This window comes from Budorcas taxicolor, chromosome 7 (genome assembly GCF_023091745.1).
Source record: "Budorcas taxicolor isolate Tak-1 chromosome 7, Takin1.1, whole genome shotgun sequence".
NCBI lineage: Eukaryota > Metazoa > Chordata > Mammalia > Artiodactyla > Bovidae > Budorcas > Budorcas taxicolor.
The window spans coordinates 100,187,815-100,201,416 of record NC_068916.1 but is presented as its reverse complement, the minus strand read 5'-3'; positions in this window follow the sequence as shown (position 1 = coordinate 100,201,416).

Here is a 13,602-nt window from a genome sequence, read left to right as displayed (position 1 = left end):
ATGCTAACTATAGTGCTTACAATGTTTTGTGTCATTTAGAGAGAAAAACATAAAGCTGTCCTGACTTCCTGTGGTAATTAGCGCCTCTCTCATGGTAGCATAAAATGTTCTCATGGGAATGCTGTAAGAAGTCATTTGGTTTTTATCAACTTCTGGAACTACTTTGGATGCTGTTACTAAAAATAGTGGGATAGGAAGGTAGACTCAGGGTGCAGTAGCTTGGCACATGCTTGCCTAAACCTGGCATTCCTCTGAGGTTCAGATTAAAGGCCTGATTTTGTAGTTTTGTCCCTCACACCGAGGGAAGGTCTTTGACTGATATTCCTTCAGTTCCTTTTATGGAAGTGACAAAAGGAGAATGTCTCAAAGAAAGGAGGTCAGGGTGGAATAATGAGGGAGGAAGCAAGAATTAGGGGAGTGAGTTGAATTTTTTAACCTGAACTTATTTTATTTACCATTATTTTCAATCCTTTTAACCATTTCATATACCATTATTTTACCCTTGCCAGGTTAATCTGGCAAGTTCCCTAAATTGGGTGGATGAATTCATCCTTTTAAACTTTTTAAAAGCAAAATAATTTTTCAATGATACTTCCATATACTTGTGAACAAGATCAATGCCAGAGAAGAGGGGGAAAAAAACAAGGTAAAAGACAGGAAGAAAGAAAGAAAAATGAAAGTGAAAAGTTTTCTTTAAGCTTTTGTATTTTTAGAGATGGTGAGAGGTTCTGCTCTTTTTTAACTCAGTGAATCTCTTAACTTTTTCTTATTATTCTCTCTTTTTTGCTATTGCTGTTCATTCTTGTCTCTTTGATCTTTCCTGTCTTCTCATTTTCCTTTCCAAATTTTCATCTTTTCAAAGCCCTCATGTTACAGTTTAAAATTATTATTGTAATACTGACTGCTAAAACCTTTCCATTCATTCCAGTTTCCATTGGTGTGGTTAGGGCTGATGAAATTGTGAACACCAAACCTTTCTAATTCTGGGTGTGGTCTCCCTCCACTAAGAAAAAGGGTTTCCTGAAGTCCTTGTCTGAGTGCCAGTACTGGAATAGGGTTAAATGTCCTTGGATCACATAATGATTGGCCAATTGGCCAATCTGCTTCTGGGAACATATTAAGTTTTAAAACTCTGCCAATAATGCCATGATTGTTCAGCTGGTGACAGGTGGAAAAAGCAGTCCTGATTTTGGAATAAAAGTCTATGTTGCTTGCAATTAGTAGTCATGAGAATAGGCTCAAGGAACTGTGAACAGATTTAAGTGGATAAAGTTTATTCATGTAGTGAACACAGCTCTAATTGTTCAGCTGACAGTTTTCACTTTCTGGGCAGACAGAATGACCACATTCATATTCTAACTCAGAGTCCCTGTGGGACCATGAAGCTGCAGAAGGAACTCTGAACCTCTAGTCTACAGCACTTATGAGTTAGCGTGTTTCTTTCTCAGCTGCATCCCTTCCTTGCCCCATATTGACTATTCCAGAAATCATAGAAGGCAGCCATCAGGAAATGAAGGAATATCTCTTTCCACCCAAACTGAAATTTTCATAAATAAGAAATTTGTATAGTATCCAGATCAGCTCAGTTCAGTTGTTCAGTTGTGTCCAACTCTTCGCAACCCCATGGACTACAACACGCCAGGCCTCCCTGTCCATCACCAACTCCTGAAACTTGTTCAAACTCATGTCCATAGAGTCGGTGATGCCATCCAACCATCTCATCCTCTGTCATCCCCTTCTCCTCCTGCCTTCAATCTTTTTCAGCACACGGTCTTTACAATGAGTCAGTTCTTCGCATCAGGTGATCAAAGTAATGGAGCTTCAGCTTCAGCATCACACCTTCCAATAAATATTCAGGGCTGATTTCCTTTAGGTTTGACTTGTTTGATCTCTTTGCAGTCCAAGAGACTCTTAAGAGTCTTCTCCAATACCACAGTTCAAAAGCATCAATTCTTCAGCGCTCAACTTTCCAACTCTCACATCCATACATGAGAGCTTTAACTAGATGAACCTTTGTTGGCAAAGTAGTCTCTGCTTTTTAATATGTTGTCTAGACTGGTCATAGCTCTTCTTCCAAGGAGCAAGCACATTTTAATTTCATGGCTACAGTCACCATCTGCAGTGATTTTGGAGCCCAAGAAAATAAAGTCTGTCACTGTTTCCGTTGTTTCCCCATCTATTTGCCATGAAGTGATGGGACTGGATGCCATGATCTTAGTTTTCTGAATGTTGAGCTTTAAGCCAACTTTTTCACTCTTCTCTTTCACTTTCATCAAAAGGCCCTTTAGTTCTTCACTTTCTACCATAAGGATAGTGTCATCTGCATATCCGAGGTTATTGATATTTCTCCTGGCAATCTTGATTCCAGCTTGTGGCTCTTCCAGTCTGGGATTTTTCATGATGTCTTCAGCATAGAAGTTAAATAAGCAGGGTGACAATATACAGCCTTGATGTACTCCTTTCCCTATTTGGAACCAGTCTGTTTTTCTATGTCCAGTTCTAACTGTTGCTTCCTGACCTGCATACAGATTTCTTAGGAAGCAAGTAAGGTGATCTGGTATTCCCATCTCTTTCAAAATTTTCCACAGTTTATTGTGATCCACACAGTCAAAGGCTTTGGCATAGTCAAGAAAGAAGAAGTAGATGCATTTATGGAACTCTGTTACTTTTTTGATGATTCATCAGATTTTGGCAATTAGATCTTTGGTTCCTCTGCCTTTTCTAAAACCAGCTTGAACATTTGGAAGTTCACAGTTCATAAACTGTTGAAGCCTGGCTTGGAGAATTTTGAGCATTACTTTACTAGCATGTGAGATGAGTGCAATTGTGCAGTAGTTTGAACATTCTTTGGCATTGCCTTTCTTTGGGATTGGAATGAAAACTGACCTTTTCCAGTCCTGTGGCCACTGCTGAGTTTTCCAAATTTGCTGCCATATTGAGTGCAACACTTTCACAGCATCATCTTTTAGGATTTGAAATAGCTCAACTGAATTCCATCACCTCCACTAGCTTTGTTCATAGTCATAGTTCCTAAGGCCCACTATACTTCACACTCCAGGATATTTGGCTCTAGGTGAGTGATCACACCATCATGGTTATCTGGGTCATAAAGATGTTTTATGCATAGTTCTCCTGTGTATTTTTGCCCTGTCTTTTTAATATCTTCTGCTTCTGTAGGTTCATACCATTTATTCCTTTATTGTGCCCATCTTTGCATGAAGTGTTCCCTTGGTATCTCTAATTTCTTGCAGAGACCTCCAGTCTTTCAAATCCTATTGCTTTCCTCTATTTCTTTGCATTGTGAGTGAGGAACACTTTCTTATCCTTCCTTACTATTCTTTGGAACTCTGCATTCAGATGAATATATCTTTCATTTTCTCCTTTGCCTTTAGCACCTCTTCTTTTCTCAGCAGTTTTTAAGTCCTCTTCAGACAACCATTTTGTATTTTTGCATTTCTTTTTCTTTGGGATTACTGCCACCTGTACATTGTCATGAACATAGTTCTTCGGGCACTCTGTCTATCAGATCTAATCCTTTGAATCTATTTGTCACGTCCACTGTATAATTGTCAAGGATTTGATTTAGGTCACACCTGAATGGTCTAGTGGCTTTCCCTACTTTCTTCAATTTAAGTGTGAATTTGGCAGTAAGGAGTTCATGATCTGAGCCACAGTCAGCTCCCAGTCTTGTTTTTTCTGACTGTGTAGATCTTCTCCACCTTTGGCTGCAAAGAATATAATCAATCTGATTTCGGGGTTGACCATCTGGTGATTTGCATATGTAGAGTCTTCTCTTGTGTTGTTGGAAGAAGGTGTTTGCTATGACCAGTGCATTCTCTTGGCAAAACCCATTAGCCTTTAACCTGCTTTGTTTTGAACTCCAAGGCCAAATTTGCCTGTTACTCCAGGTATCTCTTGACTTCCTACTTTTGCATTCCAGTCCCCTATGATGAAAGGGACATATTTTGGGGGGTATTAGTTCTAGAAGTTCTTGTAGGTCTTCACAGAACTGTTCAACTTCAGCTACTTCAGCAATACTGGTTGGGACATAGATTTGGATTACTGTGATATAGAATGGTTTGCCTTGGAAACTAATAGAAATCATTCTGTCCTTTTTGAGACTGCATCCAAGAACTGCATTTCAGACTCTTTTGTTGACTATGATGGCTACTCCATTTCTTCTAAGGGATTCTTGACCACAGTAGTAGATGTAATGGTCATCTGAGTTAAATTCACTCATTCCAGTCCATTTTAGTTCACTGATTGCTAAAACGTCTACGTTCACTCTTGCCATCTCCTGTTTGACCACTTACAATTTACCTTGATTCATGGACATATCCAAGTTCCTTTACAATATTGCTCTTTACAGCATCAAACTTTACTTCCATCACAGTCATGTCCACAACTTGTGTTGTTTTCGCTTTGGTTCTGTCTCCTCATTCTTTCTAGAGTTATTTCTCTTCTCTTCTCCAGTAGCATATTGGGCACCTACCAACCTGGGAAGCTCATCTTTTAGTGTCTCATACTTTTCCCTTTTCATACCGTTCATGGGGTTCCCAAGGCAAGAATAGGTTTGCCATTCCCTTCTCCGGCAGACCACATTTTGTCTGAACTCTCCACCATGACCCATCCATCTTCGGTGGCCCCACAAGGCATGGCTCATAGTTTCATTGAGTTAGATAAGGCTGTCACCGATGTGATCTGTTTGGTTAGTTTTCTGTGAATGTGGTTTTCAGTCTATCTGTCCTCTGATGGAGAAGGATAAGAGGCTTATGGAAACTTCCAGATAGGAGAGACTGACTGGGGAAAACTGGGTCTTGTTCTGATGGGCAGGGCCATGCTCAGTAAATCTTTAATCCAATTTTCTGTTGGTGGGTGGAGCTGTGTTCCCTCCCTGATACTTACCTGGAGCCAAACTATGGTGGAGGTAATGAAAATAATGGTGACCTCCTTCAAAAGATCCCACACACACACTTCTCCAGTCAGTGTCCCCAACCCTGCAGCAGGCCACCACCAAGCAATGCCTCTGCTGGAGACTCCTGGACACTCATGGGCAAGTCTGGGTCAGTCTCCTGTAGGGTCATTGCTCCTTTCTCCTGGGTTCTGGTGCACACAAGGTTTTGTGTGTGCCCTCCAAGAGTACTTTATAGTACTAAGTCCCTGATATTCCAGGAACTGTTTGTTAGTACAGCAGATCTTCCCTGGAGGGGGGCATGGCAACCCACTCCAGTAACCCACTTGCCAGGAGAATCCCCATAGACAGAGGGACATGGCATGCTACAGCCCATGGGGTCACCAAGAGTAGGACTCAACACAGCAACTAGATATACACAGCACAGCAGACCCTCCCTGGCTGTGGCTACATTTAGCACAGTATCTTTGTCAGTTTCACAAATCAACTTAATGCTGTCAGTTAGTAAACCTGAGTTCAGTTTTTTAGATGAACTTCCAAAGTATACATTACAGTTATGAGCTCAACACCAGTTGCACAACTGTCTTGAGAACCGTGAGTGTATTTGACATCCTCAAAGTATGTTCTTGTTAGAAAAATGTCGCAATGTGCTTTAGCAGTGAATGTGAATTCCGCTTCCTCTTAAGAGCTCATGATTAGTGAGTGTGACATCTGGGAAATTGCTCTTTAACATGAATAGAGCAGTTTTACATCCTTTTATGTAAGATAGCTATTTAGATCTTTTGTAAACTTTTAAATTTATTACACGTTTTCATGTCATCTTGACAGAAAAATGGCTGTGTACAGGAAGAGAGGTGAAAAGGAATTTGTGTTTCCGTCACCTTTCACTGCAGTGCACGCAGTTCTTGTCCACGGACTACATAATCTGTGTGTTGGTTCTCACCTAGGCTTGGATTCAGGGTGTTTCATGCATCTCTCATTCGGAAATGGAGGTGAAAGAAGTTGCAGTCCTTGGAGTCATGCTCATTTCATGGGAGATAGTAGGAAGGCTGGAGGAGTCAATGGAAATATCTGATGCCTTTATGTCTGCTTGACATTATGCCATTTCATATCTGCCCACATCACTTCACTCAGAGTGAGTCACCTGGGCATTAATTTTGGGGAGCATCAAAAAATATATAAGTTTTCATTGAACAATCTAAACCTTTTGCCCACATAATTTTTTTTTCTGACATATAAAATGATTCTGATTTTAAGATTGTGAAAATATATGTTTTACCTTTATCAGTTTTAAGTACATTGTTTATTAACATTTCTAAATAGATTGCAGTCAATTTTCTTCTTAGTATATTTATCAAAATATTTTTTGTTTTTGGCTTTAATATTTGCTTATTAATAAATACTATTGATGTGTTCACTTTCAAAAGGATGAAGAGTAGACTTTTTAAAAAAATTATATAAGTTAAAACTCACTCCTACAACTATATTAATCTTTGGTCCATTGTTTCTAAGTGATGTGTGATTCTCCGTCCATCCTGTGCATTTATTTCATGTCATCTAACCACTCTCCGATCAGTCAATTCTAAAGGAAATCAGTCCTGGATATTCACTGGAAGAACTGATGCTGAAGTTGAGGCTCCCATACTTCGGCCACCTGATGTGAAGAACTGACTCACTGGAAAATATCCTGATGCTGGGAAAGATTGAAGGTGGGAGGAGAAGGGGACGACAGAGAATGAGATGGTTGGATGATGTCACCGACTCAACTGATATGAGTTTGGGTGGACTCTGGGAGTTGGTGATGAACAGGGAGGCCTGGTGTGCTACAGTCCATGGGGTCAAAAGAGTTGGACACGACTGAGCGACTGAACTGAACTGAACATGTGGCCTTCAGGGCCAAAGAACAAAGTGATCATTAACCATTGAGTTACTAAGAAACAATAATCAATAACAAATCAGTAACTAAGACTAATGTTCTCATCTATAGATTTTCCTCCAGATACAGAAAACATGTGACTCTGAAAAGGCCACGAGTCATAGCTTAACTCCCACATATTCTTTCCTTCACGGCTGAGAGTATAATACAGCTGGCCTGGATTCAGTTTAGGCGCCTTCACCTTGGAGCGGTGTTGGCCCCCGATCCTTGCTTTTCACTGAACTCTTGCGTCTTGTTTCTCCCTCTCCCGCCACATTGCGCTTTCCGGAAACCATGCTTGTCAAGCCAGTCTCAACAAATACTACTGCTACTATTTATTAAATACTTATTTTTAGAGAGGTTTATGTGAATAATGCCATATGTATGAAGATTACATGGGATATAATACTATTGCTATTTTAAATATGAGAAAAATTAAGATTGATAGGTGAGGTGAACTTACACAAAGTCATACTTTCAGGATTAAAAGAGAAGCATTCTGACTTACCAATCCTCTTAGTAAATTAAAAAGACAAGACTATTAGCACTTGTAGCTTTTTACTTAAAACTTTTTTATTTCACCAAAAATTGTATAGTTGTTTTATAACACTGTCCCTGATATAAACCAGATGTTGGAAACTGGTAATATATGCATTACCTCCATGCATATAAAACATATTTTCCACTCAAATTGTACCACAATTCATGATTCATATTTCAGTTGGTATTTTAATACCACTGAAAATGTTTCTAATCAGAAGCTACAATTTAATGATTTTAAGAGCCATGGTTAATCATATGACTAATTATTGCAGATGTTACTCCTATTACTTATGTAATATAAGTATTATTTTTTATATTCTAATGCCAAGAAAAAGTAGATGAATTAACCCTATAAGGAGTCAATACTTTATTTTAAATTGATAGACAAAAATGTGTTGCTTTTCTGTACTAAGTGAAAGTTCATAATTATTATTTAAATATACTCATTTGTAAATTAAGGTTAATTAGTGCATTCATTAAAGCTATACTTATCTATAATGATTCTGACTTAATTATTAATATTGTGATTGAATTATAGTTATGCAAATACCATTGAAACTTATTGTCATGTTACTTAAATCATAACCTCATGATTACAAGTTACTCAAAATATATTGTCTTATAAAAATATAATCACATCATGCGTAGTACATGTTGATGCTTTTATATAGCCTATGACTAAAATCTAGTAATGTCTTTAATAGCAACTGAATAATAATAATATCCTCCAAAAGAACAATGAAATTTGAGTTTCATGGTGGTTGTAAGTGTTCTCTGCATGAAGCTATATACAATAATACAAGACTGCATGTACCATCTATTGATATTGACCCTATGGTCTGCGGGCTTCCCAGGTGGTAAAGAGCCCGCCTGGCAAAGCAGGAGACGTAAGAGACGCAGGTATCATCCCCGGGTCAGGAAGACCCCCTGGAGGAGGGCACGGCAACCGACTCCAGTATTCTTGCCTGGAAAATCCCATGAACAGAGGAGCCTGGCAGGCTACAGTCCACAGGGTTGCAAAGAATCAGACACAACTGAGGTGCCTTAACATGCACGCACTATAGTCTATACCAGGTTCAGTGGCAAGCACCTTACTGGCACTATGTCTTTTTTTATCTTCTCAAGAGCCCCATGAATCTGAATAAATTTTAATGAGGATTTCTCTGGCAAGTTCCATTCTAGACACTATCTCTGCCCCAGGAGAGCTCACCTTCTAGTTGAGTAAAAAGAGACAAAAAAAAGTAAAATATATAAATTAAAAATTATAATATTTGTTTTAAGCAGAAGAAGAAAGCAGGGTATTAGGATAGGAAGTGTGATGGAGAGGGATGTCATTTTAGGAAGGGTTCTAGGAACTTCTCGTGAAGAGGTAACACACCACTGCAGACCAAATACTTTGTCAAAGAGATTTGCTAGCATTAGAGTGCAAAGGTAAAGCTCCTGAAATTGGTCTTTGCGAGCTCAGATGGAGCCCAGTGAGTGTAAGAGTGGTATGCTAAGAGGTTAGAAAGGTGAGATACTTCAAATCACATGAAACAGGTGAAAACCCAACAAAGTATGGACTGCAACTGGGAGAGATAAATGATAGGTAATCAATAAGTTAGACTCATGAGTAAACGGAAGGGTGAATGAAAAGCCAGATAAGTAGATAGAAAATTGATTAATAAACAGTTTTTATTATTCTTTTAAGAAGCTTGTTCAGTCCAGTCTATCTAAAGCAACTGATGCTTATTAAAGAAGGAAGAAACTGAGTAACCATGTATATTGTTGCCCAATATTACACAAACTGTTAGCATAAGAGATAGGTATAGAATTGAATGCACTAGAGAAAATCTAGAATCTTTAGAAGAAGGCTAAGAAGTATTTTTTAATTTGGTCCTTCCAATACAAGAACAAACCTTTTGCAGAACACTTTCACATTATACTCCAACCACCACAGCTTACTTCAAGGCAGATAGAGGTTTAATACTTATGTCCTGGAAGCATCACTACGAACAAAGCTAGTGGAGGTGATGGAATTCCAGTGGAGCTCTTTCAAATCCTGAAAGATGATGCTGTGAAAGTGCTACACTCCATATGCCAGCACATTTGGAAAACTCAGCAGTAGCCACAGGACTGGAAAAGTCAGTTTTCATTCCAATCCCAAAGAAAGGCAATGCCAAGGAATGTTCAAACTACCACACAATTGCTCTCATCTCACACACTAGTATAAGTGCTCAAAATTCTCCAAGCCAGGCTTCAGCAATACATGAACCATAAACTTCCATATGACCAAGCTGGATTTAGAAAAGACAGGGGAACCAGAGATCAAATTGCCAACATCCGCTGGATCATGGAAAAAGCAAGAGAGTTCCAGAAAAACATCTATTTCTGCTTTATTGACTATGCCAAAGCCTTTGACTGTGTGGATCACAATAAACTGTGGAAAATTCTGAGAGAGATGGGAATACCAGACCACCTGACCTGCCTTTTGAGAACTCTGTATGCAGGTCAGGAAGCAACAGTTAGAACTGGACAGGGAACAACAGACTTTTTCCAAATAGGAAAAGGAGTACGTCAAGGCTGTATATTGTCATCCTGCTTATTTAACTTCTATGCAGAGTACATCATGAGAAACGCTGGGCTGGAAGAAGCACAAGCTGGAATCAAGATTGCCGGGAGAAATATCAATAACCTCAGATATGCAGATGACACCACCCTTATGGCAGAAAGTGAAGAGGAACTAAAAAACTTCTTGATGAAAGTGAAAGAAGAGAGTGAAAAAGTTGGCTTAAAGCTCAACACTCAGAAAATGAAGATCACGGCATCTGGTCCCATCACTTCATGGGAAATAGATGGGGAAACAGTGGAAACAGTGGCAGACTTTAATTTTGGGGCTCCAAAATCACTGCATATGGTGACTGCAGCCATGAAATTAAAAGATGCCTACTCCTTGGAAGGAAAGTTATGACCAACCTAGATAGCATATTAAAAAGCAGAGACATTACTTTGCCAACAAAGATCCATCTAGTCAAGGCTATGGTTTGTCATGTATGGATGTGAGAGTTGGACTGTGAAGAAAGCTGAGCACTGAAGAATTGATGCTTTTGAACTGTGGTGTTGGAGAAGACTCTTGAGAGTCCCTTGGACTGCAAGGAGATCCAACCAGTCTATCCTAAAGGAGATCAGTCCTGGGTGTTCATTGGAAGGACTGATGCTAAAGCTGAACTTTGGCCACCTCATCGAAGAGTTGACTCATTGGAAAAGACCCTGATGCTGGGAGGGATTAGGGGCAGGAGGAGAAGGGGATGGCAGAGGGTGAGATGGCTGGATGGCATCACCGACTCGATGGGCATGAGTTTGGGTAAATTCTGGGAGTTGGTGATGGACATGGAGGCCTGACATGTTGGGATTCATGGGGTCACAAAGAGTCGGACACGACTGAGCAACTGAACTGAACTGAACTGAGCCTCTTACTGGAGGTACTATCCCTTGTTAATGTTCAGGAATCTTTGAATCTGCCTTGATAAAGAACTATGTCAGCCTCTATAATAGCTTGTTCTGTGCTGGTACTGTTCACCCTTTATAAATGGAAAAGTCAGAGAAATGACCAGAAGGAGCAAGACAGTGGGGGAAACAGGGCAAACTTAGTGGCCGGGAAGGTTTGGCCAAGTGGATGAGAGAGATGGCAGTCCTCTCTGCAATTACCAAAAAATTGGGTTTTATTTTAATAAACTCTTAGTAGTTATTTTAATATGCTGAAAGAACTACTATGCTAACCTTTGTCCCCAAGGGGAAGCAATTTACAGAGAGAATTTGCTGGTTAGATCTTCTGAAATGTAAAGGTTCTCTCTTCTTGTGAGGCTGATTTCTTGATTTCTGTGACTTTCAGCTGGACATGTCCGGGAACATCAGAAATGAAAGAATCAGGTAATCCCCGCATCAAGGGAGAGCATGCACCATGGAGGGACGTAGAGTTTCTCACAAGAGGGTGTTAGAAAGACTCAGCTGTGTGATTTAAATTCTGGTTTAGTGATTTGGGGGAGAGTCTAAAGAAGAGATGGCTCTCTGGACTGAAATCTATCAGAAAGCAGGGGCAGTGCTGTGATTGGGTAAGAAGTAGCAGGTACTTGTTTAGACTAGTGGTCAAACAAGGAGAGTTTTCTTGTGGGTGGTGGAATAACTGTGTTTTAGTTTGTTTTTAGATAAAATTATGAAGTAGCCTTGCTGTTTTTTGTTAGGTTGTATCTCAGAGTAAATTTTTTGAAATTTGTATGTTGTGAAATTTTTTTATCAAATAGAATTCATGGCCAAGATATAATTGTCAGATCCGCTTATGAATGCCAGGGGTTTCTTTCTCTTTCACAAATTTCTCAGAACTTTATAAGCAAGGAAAATTAGCTGACATATTGCAGACATACAGAAGTTTGATAACTGCGTAAATTACGGGCTTCCCTAGTGGCTCATGGGAAATAGACGGGGAAACAGTGGAAACAGTGTCAGACTTCATTTTTCTGGGCTCCAAAATCACTGCAGATGGTGATTGCAGCAATGAAATTAAAAGACGCTTACTCCTTGGAAGGAAAGTTATGACCAACCTAGATAGCATATTCAAAAGCAGAGACATTAGTTTGCCAACAAAGGTCCATCTAGTCAAGGTCCATAGTCAAGGCTATGGTTTTTCCAGTAGTCAAGTATGGATGTGAGAGTTGGACTGTGAAGAAAGCTGAGTGCCAAAAAATTGACGCTTTTGAACTGTGGTGTTGGAGAAGACTATTGAGAGTCCCTTGGACTGCAAGGAGATCCAACCAGTCCATTCTAAAGGAGATCAGTCCTGGGTGTTCTTTGGAAGGACTGATGCTAAAGTTGAAACTCCAGTACTCTGGCCATCTCATGCGAAGAGTTGAGTCATTGGAAGACTCTGATGCTGGGAGGGATTGGGGGCAAGAAGGAAAAGGGGACGACAGAGGGTGAGATGGCTGGATGGCATCACCGACTCGATGGATGGGAGTCTGAGTGAACTCTGGGAGTTGGTGATGGACAGAGAGGCTTGGTGTGCTGCGATTCATGGGGTTGCAAAGAGTTGGACACGACTGAGCAACTGAACTGAACTGAACTGAACTAGTGGCTCAAATGATAAAGAATCTCTCTTCAATGCGGGAGACCTCGGTTCAATCCCTACGTTGGGAAGATCCCCTGAAGGAGGACATGGCAACCTACTCCAGTATTCTTGCTTGGAGAATCTCTGTGGACAGAGGAGGCTGGCAGGCACAGTCCATGGGGTCACAAGTAGTCAGACACAACTGATCAAGTAAGCACAGCATGTAAATGACACACAAAATATAGAAATATGCCACCCCAGGAATAATGTTATTGTTGTCCAGTTGCTAGTTTGTGTCTGACTAGCAAATTGCTCCATTTTCCTTCTAAGTGAAGTTGCTCAGTCATGTCTGACTCTTTGCGACCCCGTGGACTGTGGCCCAACAGGCTCCTCCATCCTTCGGATTCTCCAGGCAAGAATACTGGAGTGGGTTGCCCTTTCCCCAAATCAGGGTCTTTTCTAATGAGTCTGCTCTTTGCCCCAGATGGCTAAAGTATTAGGGCTTCAGCATCAGTCTTTTCGATGAGTATTCAGGGCTAATTTCCTTTAGGACTGACTGGTTTGATCTTGCTGTCCAAGAGACTCTCAAGAGTCTTCTTCAGCACCCCAATTGGAAAGCATCAATTCTTTGGCCCCAATTCTTGGACTCCATGAATATGCAGGAGGAATTAAGGTTATTCAGCATAATATTAAATTATTTAATATAATCCTAAATAATTTTCAACTTTGAATATATCATTTTCAGAATCTGTTATTTCTTTTTTTTTTATTTTTATTTTTACTTTATTTTGCTTAACAATACTGTATTGGTTTTGCCATACATTGACATGAATCAGCCATGGGTGTACATGAGTTCCCAATCCTGAACCCCCCTCCCACTTCCTTCTAATGGCCAAAAAATAACTTCTGATAATAAAAACTCCTTTACATCTTGGAAATATATATGCTGTAACAGTCTATTCACAAACTAGAAAATTCAATAAAATCAATATTTACATATATGTATTTTTAAAAGACCTAACAGAATATAACTAAGTGAATGTACTAGTTAACAATAAGAAATACTCTGTATCATATAAAATACATGTGATTATTTATGTCATTTGACACATATTCTTTGCTGCTCACTGTCTATGTCTGTGAGTCTGTTTC